Source organism: Ictidomys tridecemlineatus, chromosome 2 (genome assembly GCF_052094955.1).
Source record: "Ictidomys tridecemlineatus isolate mIctTri1 chromosome 2, mIctTri1.hap1, whole genome shotgun sequence".
Lineage (NCBI taxonomy): Eukaryota > Metazoa > Chordata > Mammalia > Rodentia > Sciuridae > Ictidomys > Ictidomys tridecemlineatus.
Window position 1 is genome coordinate 96,630,644 of NC_135478.1, and position 13,452 is coordinate 96,644,095.

Sequence of the window (13,452 nt, forward strand, 5' to 3'; positions counted from 1 at the left end):
AAGACCACTCCCTTCTAGGTAAAGCCCCCTCAAGTTTCTGCCACCTCTTAACCATGTGTTCAGTTATGAATCCCTCAATGGGTTAGAACACTGCTGGGGTCAGAGCCCTCATGATCCAAGCACTCACTCCCCAAAGCCCAGGTCTAAACATTACTGCATGGAGGGACCAGCCTTCAATACAGGAGCCTTTGGAGGACACTTCTTCCCGAAACCTAAAGCCCTCTCACTGTGCTTGCTTGTCTTTTAGTCAGACCTCTGTCTCCCACACACAAAGGCACAGCTATGAGACCAAAGAAAATGTCAGTAAATGGTGGAGCCATGAATTATCTCCATTTCAACCCTCCTTCAGTACTGGTTACATCCAGGAGAATCTACCCAGGTGCTGTGGGGTTTGCAAACTTTCTCATTTTCCTCATTAACAAAGGTAATCTCACACTTGGTCTTGGGGGATATTGTTTAGTATCCTCAGCAAGGATTTTATACTACTGAGTCATGTCATAGTATTTTATGGTTATCTTCTTGATCCTTCAGATTTGGATCAGAGAAGCAGAACAGAAGTGAGCCACAGAATAAAGAAGGTGCTACAGCAGCAGGACTTGGTACCTGAGGTCCTCTCCAGGGTCCTTCTGTTCTCCCACTTGCAGGTGACCTTCGCAGCTGTGTGGAGATGTGTTGGTCACCAACAGAAGGAGATGCTGCAGGCATTTGGTGGACAGAAGACAGGGTGCTGCTTTGCGTCCTACACTGTAGGGACAGATGGCCTCCAGAGAGAGGATGTCCTCCAGGGAGGACAGCCAGGCCATTGCGTCAGCCCGTTGGAGGTGGGGAGCACTGCCTCCCACAACCTGGTGAGAAGCTAGTCGCAGAGAGCAATGATCCTGCACTGTTGTTCCTGGGGGCCAGAGGCTGAGACAAGAGCTGGAGGCAGAGTATGCAGAATGTTCTGGAAGATTTGGCACCCCAGGATCTGCTCCTCAGCACACCATATGGTGCTGCCCTGCAGAGCACATGGCTGTTGTGAACAGGGTCTTATCTCTGCACTTCATTAAAGTTCTTCCTGGTTAAGGCTAAGTCTGTTCTACATGGGGAAAGACTTTCCTTGGATGAACCTGCAGCCTCACCAGCTCCGGGGTGCAGCTCAGGGGTGCAGTCCAATGGAAGCCACAGTCATTGTCCTCATGGCAAGTTGAATGGGCTCTTCCATGATGGTGCAAGATAAAGCTCCTGTGGGCTCATCAGCTGTCTGTCACTGTAACAAAACACTTGAGATAATCCAGTGATAAAGGGAAAAGGTTGAGTTGACCCCTTTTCTTTGGGCTTGTGGTGAGACAGAACATCATGACAGAAGTGTAGGGCATCACAAACCATTACCTCATAGCCAGGGAGTGAAAGGGAGAAAGAGGAAGGGGCTGGGGTCCCACAACCCCCATCAAGACAATGGCCTCAATGCCCAAGGCCTCCTTCAAAGCCCCACCTTCCAAAGGCTCTACCACCTTCCAGCAGTCGGTCTGGGGACCAAGCCTTCGACACGTGAACTTGGGGGATGCTCCAGATCAGAGGGAACCTTTTTTAAATAAATAAAATTAAGCTAAATAAATAACTATATGAAATCAATTTGTCCATAAAGGCAAAAACTAAGATGTAGAAGACGTGGTGTTGAAAAAGCTGTCAAAATCTGTTAACAGTACATAAGTGACATGATGTGAGACATTGACTCCACCCTGGATGTCCTTACTGGCTTTGAGTTAACATCGAGTATCTCTCTGGGTGTGATCACAGCCACACCCACTCATCCTTTATGTTGGAGTGACTGTTGGGAGCAGCCATGAGCCTACGTAATCGAAGCTATTTTTCATAATTTTCTCACAGAAATAAATGGCCAAGGGACTTGATTGTAGACAATGAGATGTATGTGGAAATTGTTGAGTCGTATTTTCAGGAAAAATGGTCCTGGTTGAGTTGATAATGAGCCCTCCAGGAGTTTTCCCATGTGAAAGAAAAAAAAGAGAGAGAAAAGAAAAATGTTCAAGAGTATCTTGTGTCACCAAGCCTCTAGAGCAGCCATTCTCAAACAGGGCAAGTTTGTCCCCTTGGGAAAATTGGAAAACTTGAATACACCTTTGGTCATGACCCCTGGGTGCTGGGGAGGGACTTCTACTAGCAACTAGTGAGTAGAGACCAGCATTCTGCAGGTCACAGGGCAGTTCATGCAACAACTGTCCAGCTCTGGCTCCACAGAGCTTAGGTGAGAATCCACCTCAAGGAAGTAGTCTAAACTGTGCAGGGTTTTTATGCTTGAGGGAGATGTGACCTTGTGAGAATTGAAAGACAAAAACTGCTGTAAAGTGAGCTCCTGCCAATGGTCATCCCTGCTCCAAGTCCTGGTAAACACAGCCAGGTTTCTGTTTATTACCAAAGGAATCAGGGTGCTCCTCCCTACAAATAATTCAAATTTGGAGCACCTTGAGGTGGTGGCCATTAGTGGTGGGTGAAACTGCCCCTGGTGAATTGTCCTCAGAAGCTCTAAATTGCTGCGTAGAGGGGGAAAGTTTAGTTTTAAAGATTGATCTGGGCAATAGGTAGGGATTACTAATTGGCAGCTTTTCCCAGTGCCTCTAAATTGCAAATCAATGCTCTTTGTTCTCTGCTTTCATAAATTAACATATTAAGGAGTATAAAAAAATCCATACTTGAAAATTTTTCATAAAAATCAAGTTCAATTCTTAAAATCTTTGCACCACTAATATCAGGAATTTTCAGAAAGTTGAAAGTGCAGCATGATAAACATCTTAAGAAAATCTGCACTCTCCTGCCCAAATGTTACTATTTTTCCATCCACGGGATAATTTTATGGAAAAATAGTTCCCAGAAATGCTCTGAAATTATTAACTAATCACACACTCGTACAATGTTTCTTCTGAATGTCCTTTTAGAGGGAAAACATAAATGAAAAATCCTGAGACTTTTCTCCATCACAGGTCAGTTTGACATTCACAAATATTTGAACCCTATTTTCAAACAGACCTTCCTTAGGGGAAAGCCAGCAGTGCGCATCCTCCCAGGCCCTATATGCAGCGTCCTGAATTATGCACAATCTGAGACTGGAAAGAAGCCACTGGTACCTTCTGGAACAGGAGGGTATGGAGGGGCTGAGGGAGCTATCATCTCTGGGCAGCTCCCTGGGCTCCTGGAGGCGGCTATGAGGCTTGGACACCTATAATGAGCTGCTTTGTCCCAGCTCCCCAGGACAAGGCAGCAATATGTAAAACAACTGAGCTGCAGTGAGTTGGGCCCCTGGGCACAGAGTTGCCACCACCTGGCCCCTTAAATGTTGTCCTTGCTGTGCGGGACCAAGGCTTCAGAGACACCCTGTCTTTATCTGTCTTCCTCTCGCTACCTCGGAAGTGTCAAACTGCATCTGAGAGCAGCCACAAGGCTGTGGTCAGCTAAGTGGGGCCTGGCCTGGCATCTCAGGAGTGGAATGAGAAAGGACCCATAGTGGACATCTGAGGTTTGCAAACCCATGAATGAAAGAAATACGGTGAGACCTTGGCATGAAGCACCCCTTACGTGGGCTAATCTCAAAGGCAGTGGGTTCCAGGGGAGACCATGTGAGGAGAGGAGAGGCTCTGACTGTACAGAAACAGCGAGGACTGGAAGCTGCTGAACTACAGAGATGAGGTGCAGGCAGTGGTTGCCATGGAGAACTAACTGGGGCCGGGTCTCACGTTCTTCCTGACAATTCTCTCAGCATGCAGTGGCATGGGTCCCACCATGACCAAGCACCTGGTACAAGGGTATCACCTGCACAACTTCATTCCCTCCTCCTCCTGCTTCCAGACTCTGGCCTGAGGCAAGCCACTCAACTTTTGCCTGGCTTTGCTTTCGATAAATAAGACCATCACGCCAGCTTTTATAATTGAGGTTATTTAAAATATATATAACAAAGAGAATGACAGAAATGTTGCCAAGCCACACCTGTTTTGCCTGGTGTGCCTCTGCCAGTTGCTAAAACAATAGGTCATGTGAGACAGCGAGTTTAATCAGAAGCCAGGAGATGGGAGGCAGGTTGTGAATCCACCCCCATGAGAACAGGGTTTAGGAATATTTACCCCATGGAAAAGCAGGTTGTCCAAGGCATGGGGGAGGTGATTGGGTGAGGATTTGAAGTGATTGGCAGTCTGCGCCTGTGTGATCAATCCTCATACACTTCAGAGGACAGAAAATGGCAGCAGCAACATGACTTGTGGGTGGAGGATTGGGTCATCTGACACTTGTGTAGGCCCCAGTGCAGGATCTGGGTGGTTTCAACAGGTTTGAGATGGACAAAACTGGCCTGCAGGTTCTGGAAAGACAACTTAGGCCATCCTCCTCATCTTGGAAGAGATAATAACATATTCCTTAGCTATGTGACCTCAAGAGTTGGTGATTTGACCAAATTATATCATCATAATTATGTCGTATACCTATGAATATGTAGCAGCAAATCCCACTGTTAGGTGTAATTAAAAGGCATCAATAAAAAAGCTGAAGAAGTAAAATAAATAAAAATGTGTTTTCAAGATGTAAAGATAAAATAGAATAAAGTCAACTAGGCAAGGGCATTTTGTAGGGTCTGGAGGGCTGATCCAGGTTTCCCTGTTCCTCATACCTGAACTCAAAGTGCCTTAGTCAACAGAAAACTGCTCTTTCCACAAGACAGCAAGTCCAAGGTAGGACAGAGAACAGGCTAAGGAGCCAGTCCATTCAGGGACTCCCTGGGGCCAAAGAACATAATCTGTCAGAGTGAAAGGAACCCTCCCAACAACTTTTTTTAATCCTTTACACTTTAAAAGGCAAAGGCAGAGCCTGGAGAGGCTGGCCATCCCCCTGGGCACAGAGCTCCAGAGAAGTCCCGCCTGGAGAGAGGGCAATTCTTCTGAAGGCTTTAGCATCTATTAAATCGATTGACTTATACATCTTTAAACTTTCCCTAAGCAAAGCCCAGGCCTAGATAGCATCATCAGGGAATTCTATCAAACACTTCAGATGAATTTGTATCTTTTCTCTCTAAAACCTTCCAAAAAGTAGAGGAGGCAGGAATATTTCCTAACTCAAAGCATAAAGATGAGTTCTCCTGAGGCCACAGCCAGGCAGAGCCTTTGAGAAACTGATGTGACTCCATTTTTGAGAAACCAGCCTCTACCTTAGAGCAAAGCCTGTCCAAGGAAGGGGGCATGGCCCTTGTCCTTGGAAAGACCCGCAGAGCACTCCTAGGCACATACCCACCCTGCTGAGTGGTTTGTCTGCAAATAACAGGAGAGATCTGCTGTGCCAGGTGTCCCTGACTCAGTTAAGCTAGGTGAGGACCCATAGCAACCCCCTAGCAACCACTAATCAGCATGACACAGGGAAAATACCTGGGATGCCAGATGAGCCCCTAGTAGTTTATGGTGGTTGATAACGTGTTGGGAAACCATGCAGTTCAGCACGTACTCCCCTAGTGGCCTAAATCAATCAGTTCAAAGGAATTCCCCTCTTGTACTAACCAATCACCCCTACCCAACTTGTTCCCGCCAGTGAATGTGCTAATCATGTTTTAGAGTTGTTTTATGATTTTCAGGTTGTGTGTGATGATTTGCTAAGAGATGATATGAAGTATGTAAAGTCCCTGCCTTCCCCAAAGAGTGTATAAAACTGCTGCAAACCCTGGGCTCGGGGCCTCTCAGTGTCACCAGTTGCTGTGTGTGTGTGCAGAGGACCCAGCTAGCTTGCAATAAATGCCTCTTTGCTGCTTACATGGATCTTGGTCTCTGGTGGTCTTTTGGGGGTCTCAAACTTGAGCATATCACCTTTACCAGAAAACTAGGGGCCAACATGTATTTCAAACAAGGACCTCCACTAAACACTAGTGAGCTAAGCCAGGGGTGTCCCTGGTCCCCTCCCTGGGCAGCAGTTCATCTGAGGAGCAGGAAGTTGTTTCCCTGTGAAACCAAAGTTGTTTTCCTGTAAAAAAAGCAAAAACAAAAACAACTCCCTGGGCAGGATAAAGGTCAAAAACCACTTGATCATCTCAAGAGATAAAAAAAACAAGTTGTGAGATTAAATGCCCATCTTGGAAAAACTCTTAACAGCAGAGCATTTCTCCACACTGAACATGCCACCCAGAAACATCCACAGCCCCCCAGGCCTGGAGGGGTTCAGCAGGCCTCTCCCCTAACACTCCAAGCCCCTAGATGCCCAGGGCGGTTCACCCCTGCAGGGGGCATTCTGGAGGCCTCAGGAAGGGAAGTAGAAGTCCTGGCATCCAGCTGGGGATCAGGGAGGGGAGACTGAGCTGCTGCAGATGGCTGGAGCCTGTATTCAGGAAATGCTAAGAAATTAGTTTTAAAAACCTTTTAGAGCTAATAAAAGAGCTCCCTTGTTCAGCAAGCTGGCAGGAGATGAGTGTGCAGAAACCAATTGTGTTTCTGCATACTGGGAATGAATAATGCAAAAATTAAATTAAACAAACAATTCCATTTGTAAATGGAAAAGAGCAAAATACTTGAGAAAAAATGAACCAAGGAAGCAACAAAGCTTATACATTGACAATTATAAAGTGGTGTTGGAAGAATTTTCTAGCCAGGGCAATTAGTCAAGAAATTGAAATGAGACATCAAGAATGGAATGGAAAGGGTCAAACTAAATTCACCACCTTGTATACCAAAAATTCCAAGGAATCAACATGAAACCTGATAAAAGTAGTGGGTAAATTCAGAAAGTCTTAGGATATAACTACCATGAACAAAAATAAATTGGATTTTCAGATAGTGACCATGAGCCAACTGAGAATGAAATAAATAAAAATTATATTTATAATAGTAGTAATGGGAAGAGTTTTTAAAAGCCATGCATACTTACTCTCTGAGAACTAAATATATTGCTTAAGAGAACTAAAGAAGACCTAAAATATGGAAAGAGAGTCCATGCTCATGGATCTAAAGACTCAAAAATGTTAGGAAAGTGATTCCCCTCAAATTGATCTAAAAATTAAATAGTTCTTACCCAAATCCCAGCTGAATTTTCTGTTGAAATTTTCAAGCTGAGTGTAAAATCTGCATGGAAATTCAGGAGGCCCAGAGCAGCCAAAGCAATATTGCAAAGGAACAGAGTTGGAAAGTATAATACCCCTGGGTTTTAATACCAAATAAGATGTGGTATTAATAAAGAAATGCTGTGACCCCAACATAGGAAGAAACACAGATCAGTGGAATAGAAGTGGAAATTCAGGGAAAACCCTCATATTTAAATAAAATGGACTTTCTTGAAGACCATTCAATGAGGGGAAATGTAATCTTTTCAGGGAGGGGCCCCAGGTTCTTGATCTTCACATGCAAAACCATAAAGCTGGACTCCCACTTCGCACCATGCCCAGAAATATGAACCCAAAGTAAATCAAGCACCAGCTCCTTTTAGGAAGAAGGAAGTAGGAACATTCTAAGCTTGGATTAGGGGTGGTTTCTAAGACAGGAGAGCAACAGTTGGGCTACTCGCCTGGCATGGACATCTTTCCCTGTTTCAGATTTAAGATGGCCTTTGCTCCTATGAAGTATGTGCATCATCTGGCACCTACCTACTGCCTCCTGGCTGTGCCCTTCCAGGAGATGCCATGCTCTGAGTAAGGGCCTTGGTGCAAGAGGACCCATGTAGGCCACGTCCTGCCATGACTTCTGAGGAACCCAATATCCACAGGCACCGACGGCCACCAGGGAAGCTGCTAAGTGGGTAAAATGTTTCCACCCAGGGCTTGGCTGTTGTGCTATCCATGGGGACTTGAGGCCAAGACAGGGTGACCAAAGCACTGGGAATTCTGCTCTTGCTAAAGGGCAGCAGACTCCCCTGGCTTCTCGGGTGGATACAGCTCTGTGAATGTGCTGGTAGTCACTGAGTTGCACATTTTAACAGGGGAATTCCATGGTATGTGAATTATGCTCCAATAATCCTATTAAAAAGAGATGTTAGCCAGTTAACTAAATGGGGAAGATAATTAGACTGTAATAGGATTAATGAGATCATTAACAATAATCATTTACATAAAGGCCTAAGTATGGGACTTGACTTTTTGAAAAGCACTCAATAAAAATCAATTCTTGCACTTACTGGTATTATCTTCTTCTTTCAGTCTCCCCACAAAAATGCATTAATAAATTGAAGTTACCCTTTCTTGATAAGCACAATTTCTTGTTGCTTATGCTGTTTTTATCCAAAGTCTGAAGTTTCCATGCAGACAGCAGGGTGGGTGTGGTTTATCATAAACAGGGGAGGCTGGTCCCACTGACTTTTTGCAAGGATGAGCAGGGAAAGGTCTCCCTCGAAGGCAGAGAGCTGATGCTGGCACCCTTACAGGCCAGCAGCAAAGCTGACCCATGGCTCACCTGAGCAGCATCCATTCCACAGCCCCTCAGGGGCACAGGTGCTGCCACTTGTGTGAGCAATAAATCTACCTTTGTTGATATGGAAAGAGTCAGCACAGCACATCGTATGAACATTTTCTGATGAGGTTTATATGTTGTGATATTAAGAAAATAATTTCCTTTCATCAAAAAAAAAAACAATAAATGTTACAAAGACTAACTTCTAAAGACAGACACATTTTCTGGGTTTATACATTTTGTGTGCATGTTAAGATGTCATTATACATCCACATCAGGTGTCAATCTCTTTTGTAATTCATAATAAGAATGGTGGCTACTTTAAATAAAAATATTCTTAGCAAATATCATAAAACTAAAGAGCAGATTATAGGAGATTTTAATGGATGCAGAGCTCTCTTGTGCTCCCTGATCAAAATACTTCATATTGTAAGGTGGTAACACAGATTCAACACAAATCCTATCCCAATCCAGGTGACTTTTTTTGCAGAAAGTAACAAATTAATGCTTACATGTATATGGAAATACAAGGTTTCCAGGACAGGCAAAACAATCTTGAAGAAGAACAAAGTTGAAGGACTGACGCTTTTTAATGGTGAAACTTACCATGAAGCTACTGCCATCAGGACATTGTAGTGCCTGAAAGAGATGGACACCTGGACCAGTGGCACCAAAGTACAAGTCTAGACACTTGCCGAGTGGTTAGGAGGGAGTAGAGAAGCTCACTGCTTGTCCTCCTTTGGAGGAAACACATGGAGCAGCCACTTGGGGAAAAACAGCTTGGCAACTTCTCAGAACACTAAGAGTGGAGTTGTAACGTGACCTCATGATTCTACTCCTAGGTATGCACCTACGAGACTGAGGATACATACCTGCACTAATCTGTGCACTGATGGACACAACAGCATTACTTATGCCAGCCCAAAATGAAAACAACTCAAGGATCAAGGTAGAAGGGACAACCAGAGGGTGGCTTATCCATAACATGGGATAGTATTCACCTATGAAAATGAAGGAAGCACCTCATCCCATATGGATGGACCTTGTAGCTGTAATGCCAAGTGTGAAACCAAGGCACAAAAGCCTACATATCTACAAGTGCATGTGAAGAAACTGTCCAGAATAGGGAAGCTGTAGAGGCAGAGAGTGGATCCACTACCATGTAGGGCTTATGGGGTGAAGTGATAATGAGGAGTGGGGTGGGGTGATAATGAGGAGTGACTGCTAATGGGTATGCAGTTCTTTCTGACTTAATAAAAATGCTTAAAGACTGATACTGGGGATGGCTGTGTGACTGCAGGTACTAAAAGTAACTGAAGTGTACACTCTAAATGGGTGAATTGTGTGATATGTGTAGTATCTAAAAAAATGGAATAGTAGGGGCTGGGGCTGTAGCTCAGTGGTAGAGCTCTTACCCAGCATGTGTGAGGCACAGGGTTTGATCCTCAGCACTGCATAAAAACAAACAAATAAAATAAAGGCATTCTTTGTCTTTACAACTACAAAAACATTTTTTTTAAAAAAAAATGGAGTAATAAATAGGTAGCATTTCATTTGTCCAAATGATTTCAATGGTCACCTACATATCGACCTCTCAGAAGGCATTCAGTCCAAGTCAGCTGTGTATCCCATGCATGCTTGTGCTTTCTCTGTTTTTAGTACAAAAACAAAATTTTGAAAGACGGTGAATGACTTTTGTGTTTTTAGTCCTGGGATTGTTTCTGACTTCCTTACACATTAATGAGGAAACCATGATGTTTTCCAGAGAAAGTGGAAGGTGATGCAGAAGAAGATAGTCAAAAATTGGTACCGAGGGGCTGGCACATCACCGATTCACAGATTCAATTATCGGGTGAAACCTGGAGCAAAACTCATTTTAATGAAATGTTTTGCAAACCAAAACTAGAGAGAAAAAAAAGATCAGCATTACTGTTTGGCTATCTTGAATCGACTAAAACCGTGGTTACTTTCTTGAAAATAAAAATCTTTGCCTGAATACAAGAAATAATCATAATTAGTATTTGGAAGAGCAAGGAGAACTGAATTAAAAATACTCATTTTTTATTAATCACATACATTTTTCATAAGAAGGTTATTTTTACTAAGCTCAAGTTAACAGGGAAAAAATCATTATTTGACAAAATTCTGGAAACAATTGGCCCATGACAATTCAGTGGTATTTTTCCAAGCTATCCTTTTTAGTAGGGGCTTTACTAAGCTGAGTTCACATGGGTGTTTCCTGAATTTCTAAATCATCATTGCTCTGTGGGGCAGTTGCCATAGGCTGGCAGTTCTTATGTGTCTGTGGAGTAGGATGAGCTCCCTCCTGATAACCCCTCATCTGCATTAGAATGCTCCAAGAGGGAACAAAGCCACCCCTGTGGGCACCTCCCTAGGAGCTCCCAGGAATGTGCTCACAACTCCTGAGTTCAACCACAGGAATAAGAGGGCCCCTTTACCTGAGGAGTCCAGGAGCAAAACCACAGGCTTAGCAGACTGAGGCTTTGAAAATCCCCCTGCATCTCTGTGCACTGAGCATGGCTCACAGATGCACCACAAGACGTGAAGCCATGCACACAGGCTTGGTGGTGTTGTAAGGAGGCACGTACAGGAATCTTGGTGTAGGGCATCAGCTGGGGGGTGAGTTTCTACAAACCAGAGGGAGGGATGATAAGAAAGGGTGATTTTAGGAGGTATTTTACTGGGAGAAAATAGTTAAGTCAAGGTCTTAAAATGAGGAGGAGACATCTTCAGTTTTGTTTTCGGCTTCAAATTACATCAATCCCTGTTACAGTGCTGTGAAAACATGAAACAGTTACACTTTATAAAAATATTGTATTAGAGCATTATATTTACACATAGTATCTGGGTTCCTGCTGACATTCTTATATGTCCAGGGGGTTTGATTTCCACCCCCCTCCCAGTACTTTTTCCTCATCTCCTCTCTCCTGCTTTTCTCTCTCTGCTGATCTCCCTTTCACACCTTAATTTATTTATTTTTGATTGGTACATTCTACATACGCATAAAGGAGACATTTAGACAGCTAGATAGCTAGCTAGCTAGATAATCAGAAATTGACTCTGTTAGATTCACTGTGATTTTTCCCCCTTCTCTTCTCTCCTTCGTTCCTCTCCGTCTCCTACTTCTCCTCCACTGATCTTCCCTAGATCTTGTGACATCTCATCCCCTCCCCACTGCCTTCTTCCCCTTATGCTGTTATAAAACCAGAAGGAATTGGGGGCTGGGGTTGTGGCTCAGCGGTACAGTGCTCGCCTTGTATGGGCGAAGCCCTGGGTTTGATCCTCAGCATCAAATAAAAATAAGTAAATAAAATAAAGGTATTGTGCCCAAGTACAACTAAAAAATAAATATTAAAATACAAAAGGAGAAATTGGGCGACCAACTAGAGGGTCTACCAAATGATACTGAGTCCAATAGTAAAATAAAGCATCCTTGGGTGCTCTCATGAGAAACACCAACTCTGTACATAGAGGTGGAAGGGTAGCTTGACGATGGGAATTCAATCATGCACTGGAGAGATCACCAAGTCTCACGGAAGGCCTTCCACAATCTGGGGAAACAGGAATTCAGTGGTCCCATTTGTCTCATGAGTCTGAAAGGCTGAGCAAACCAAGGGATGGAAAAATTCTCAGTCCAAGTTTGAAAGACAGAGAATTGGGGCTGATGTCAGTAAGTCCCAGAGTCCAGAGTCCTGAGAATAGGGGCACTGAAGTCCAAAGGCAGCCCAATACAGTTATCTCAACAGAAGATAAAGGCAGAATTCACCTTCCTCTGCCTCTTTTGAGCTCACAACAGAAGGGATAGTGCCCACCCACAAGGGTAAAGGGGCAGATCATCCCCAGTTCATCTACCAAGTAAGTCGGATGCTAATGTATTTCAGAAACACCCCCCACCTGAGACATGCATAAATCATGCTTTACCAGCTATCTGGGCATCCCTTTTACCCAATTATGTTAACACATAAAATTAACTTCACTGTAAGGAGAGATCCCAGGACTCCAGAAGAGAAAACAAATTCCCATTTGTGTCTTCCCTGATTTTTATTTTATCTCATCTTAAAAAGTTTTCATGAATACTGATTAAACATGATTTTGACAATTATCTTTACAAACATTCCATTAATAAAAAGCAGAATGATCATTCCAGGAGAAACCTATCTATTTAATTAAGCGTGTGCTAGGCAGGGAGCTGGGCTCAGAAGACAGAGTGATAAGTTCGTGTTTGTGTGGGTTTTTTGCACAAAGAGAAACAGCAGACAAGAGGATGTAATCACAGGTCCTATTTCAACTCCTGTAGAAAATAAGTGAATCAATGGTGGACAGAGAATCCTAGCATAATGGTCTGATGCAGTAGACCCCTATGGTGTGTTCCAGCAATCAAGTTAAATCTCCTTTCTGAGAGTAGCTGTCACTCACCCTGACATGACTGGATATTTCCTCTATGTGTGGATTCTGCTCATCAGGAAGGCGGATGACAACATGGAAATTTCTGTGTCACCTTTGCAGGACAGCAATGTCCGTGGAGGTATTTTTGTGCTTGGTTCAGTGATTCAGTGATGCTCCTGGAGACTGGGATGAGCACCAGGATCAGAGGAATCGTGAGTCTCTGGGAAGGCCTCTCAGAGGCAGCTGTGGTTCTAAAAGGATACCCTTTCACTTGGATGGGCAGGAAATTGGGTCATCTGGGTTGACACTTGAAATGGCATACCATCAGTGTTGGCGCATCGACCCTTTTTAGGATGCTTTTAAACCTTCTATCCTTGTTGCCTTAACCTTCATGGCCTGTTAGAGAAGGGCACCTGCACTGGAATGGAAATACCTCCTGGGAATATGGTGGAAATGAAGTTCCTGAGGTGGAGGCCCCCAAGTCCTGGGACTGACCTGTGGCTCCTCCCCTGGCTTCTCGCTGTTCTACAGACCCACACCATTGGATGTCCCATGGCTTCTGGCTGGAAAACTGTCCTCCCAACCCAGCTGTTGAAGCCCTGCATGCCGAGGCCAGGGGAAGGTGTATGTGAGAAGAAAGTGACTAGGTGCC

General features: G+C 44.1%; 1 long non-coding RNA gene across 1 annotated transcript in view; it reads left to right on the plus strand.

Moving 5' to 3' along the window:
• LOC144375272 (uncharacterized) overlaps nt 1-13,452 on the plus strand; it is a 159,989-nt gene that overhangs the window by 115,847 nt on the left and 30,690 nt on the right. The gene's annotated exons all lie outside the window — the stretch shown is intronic.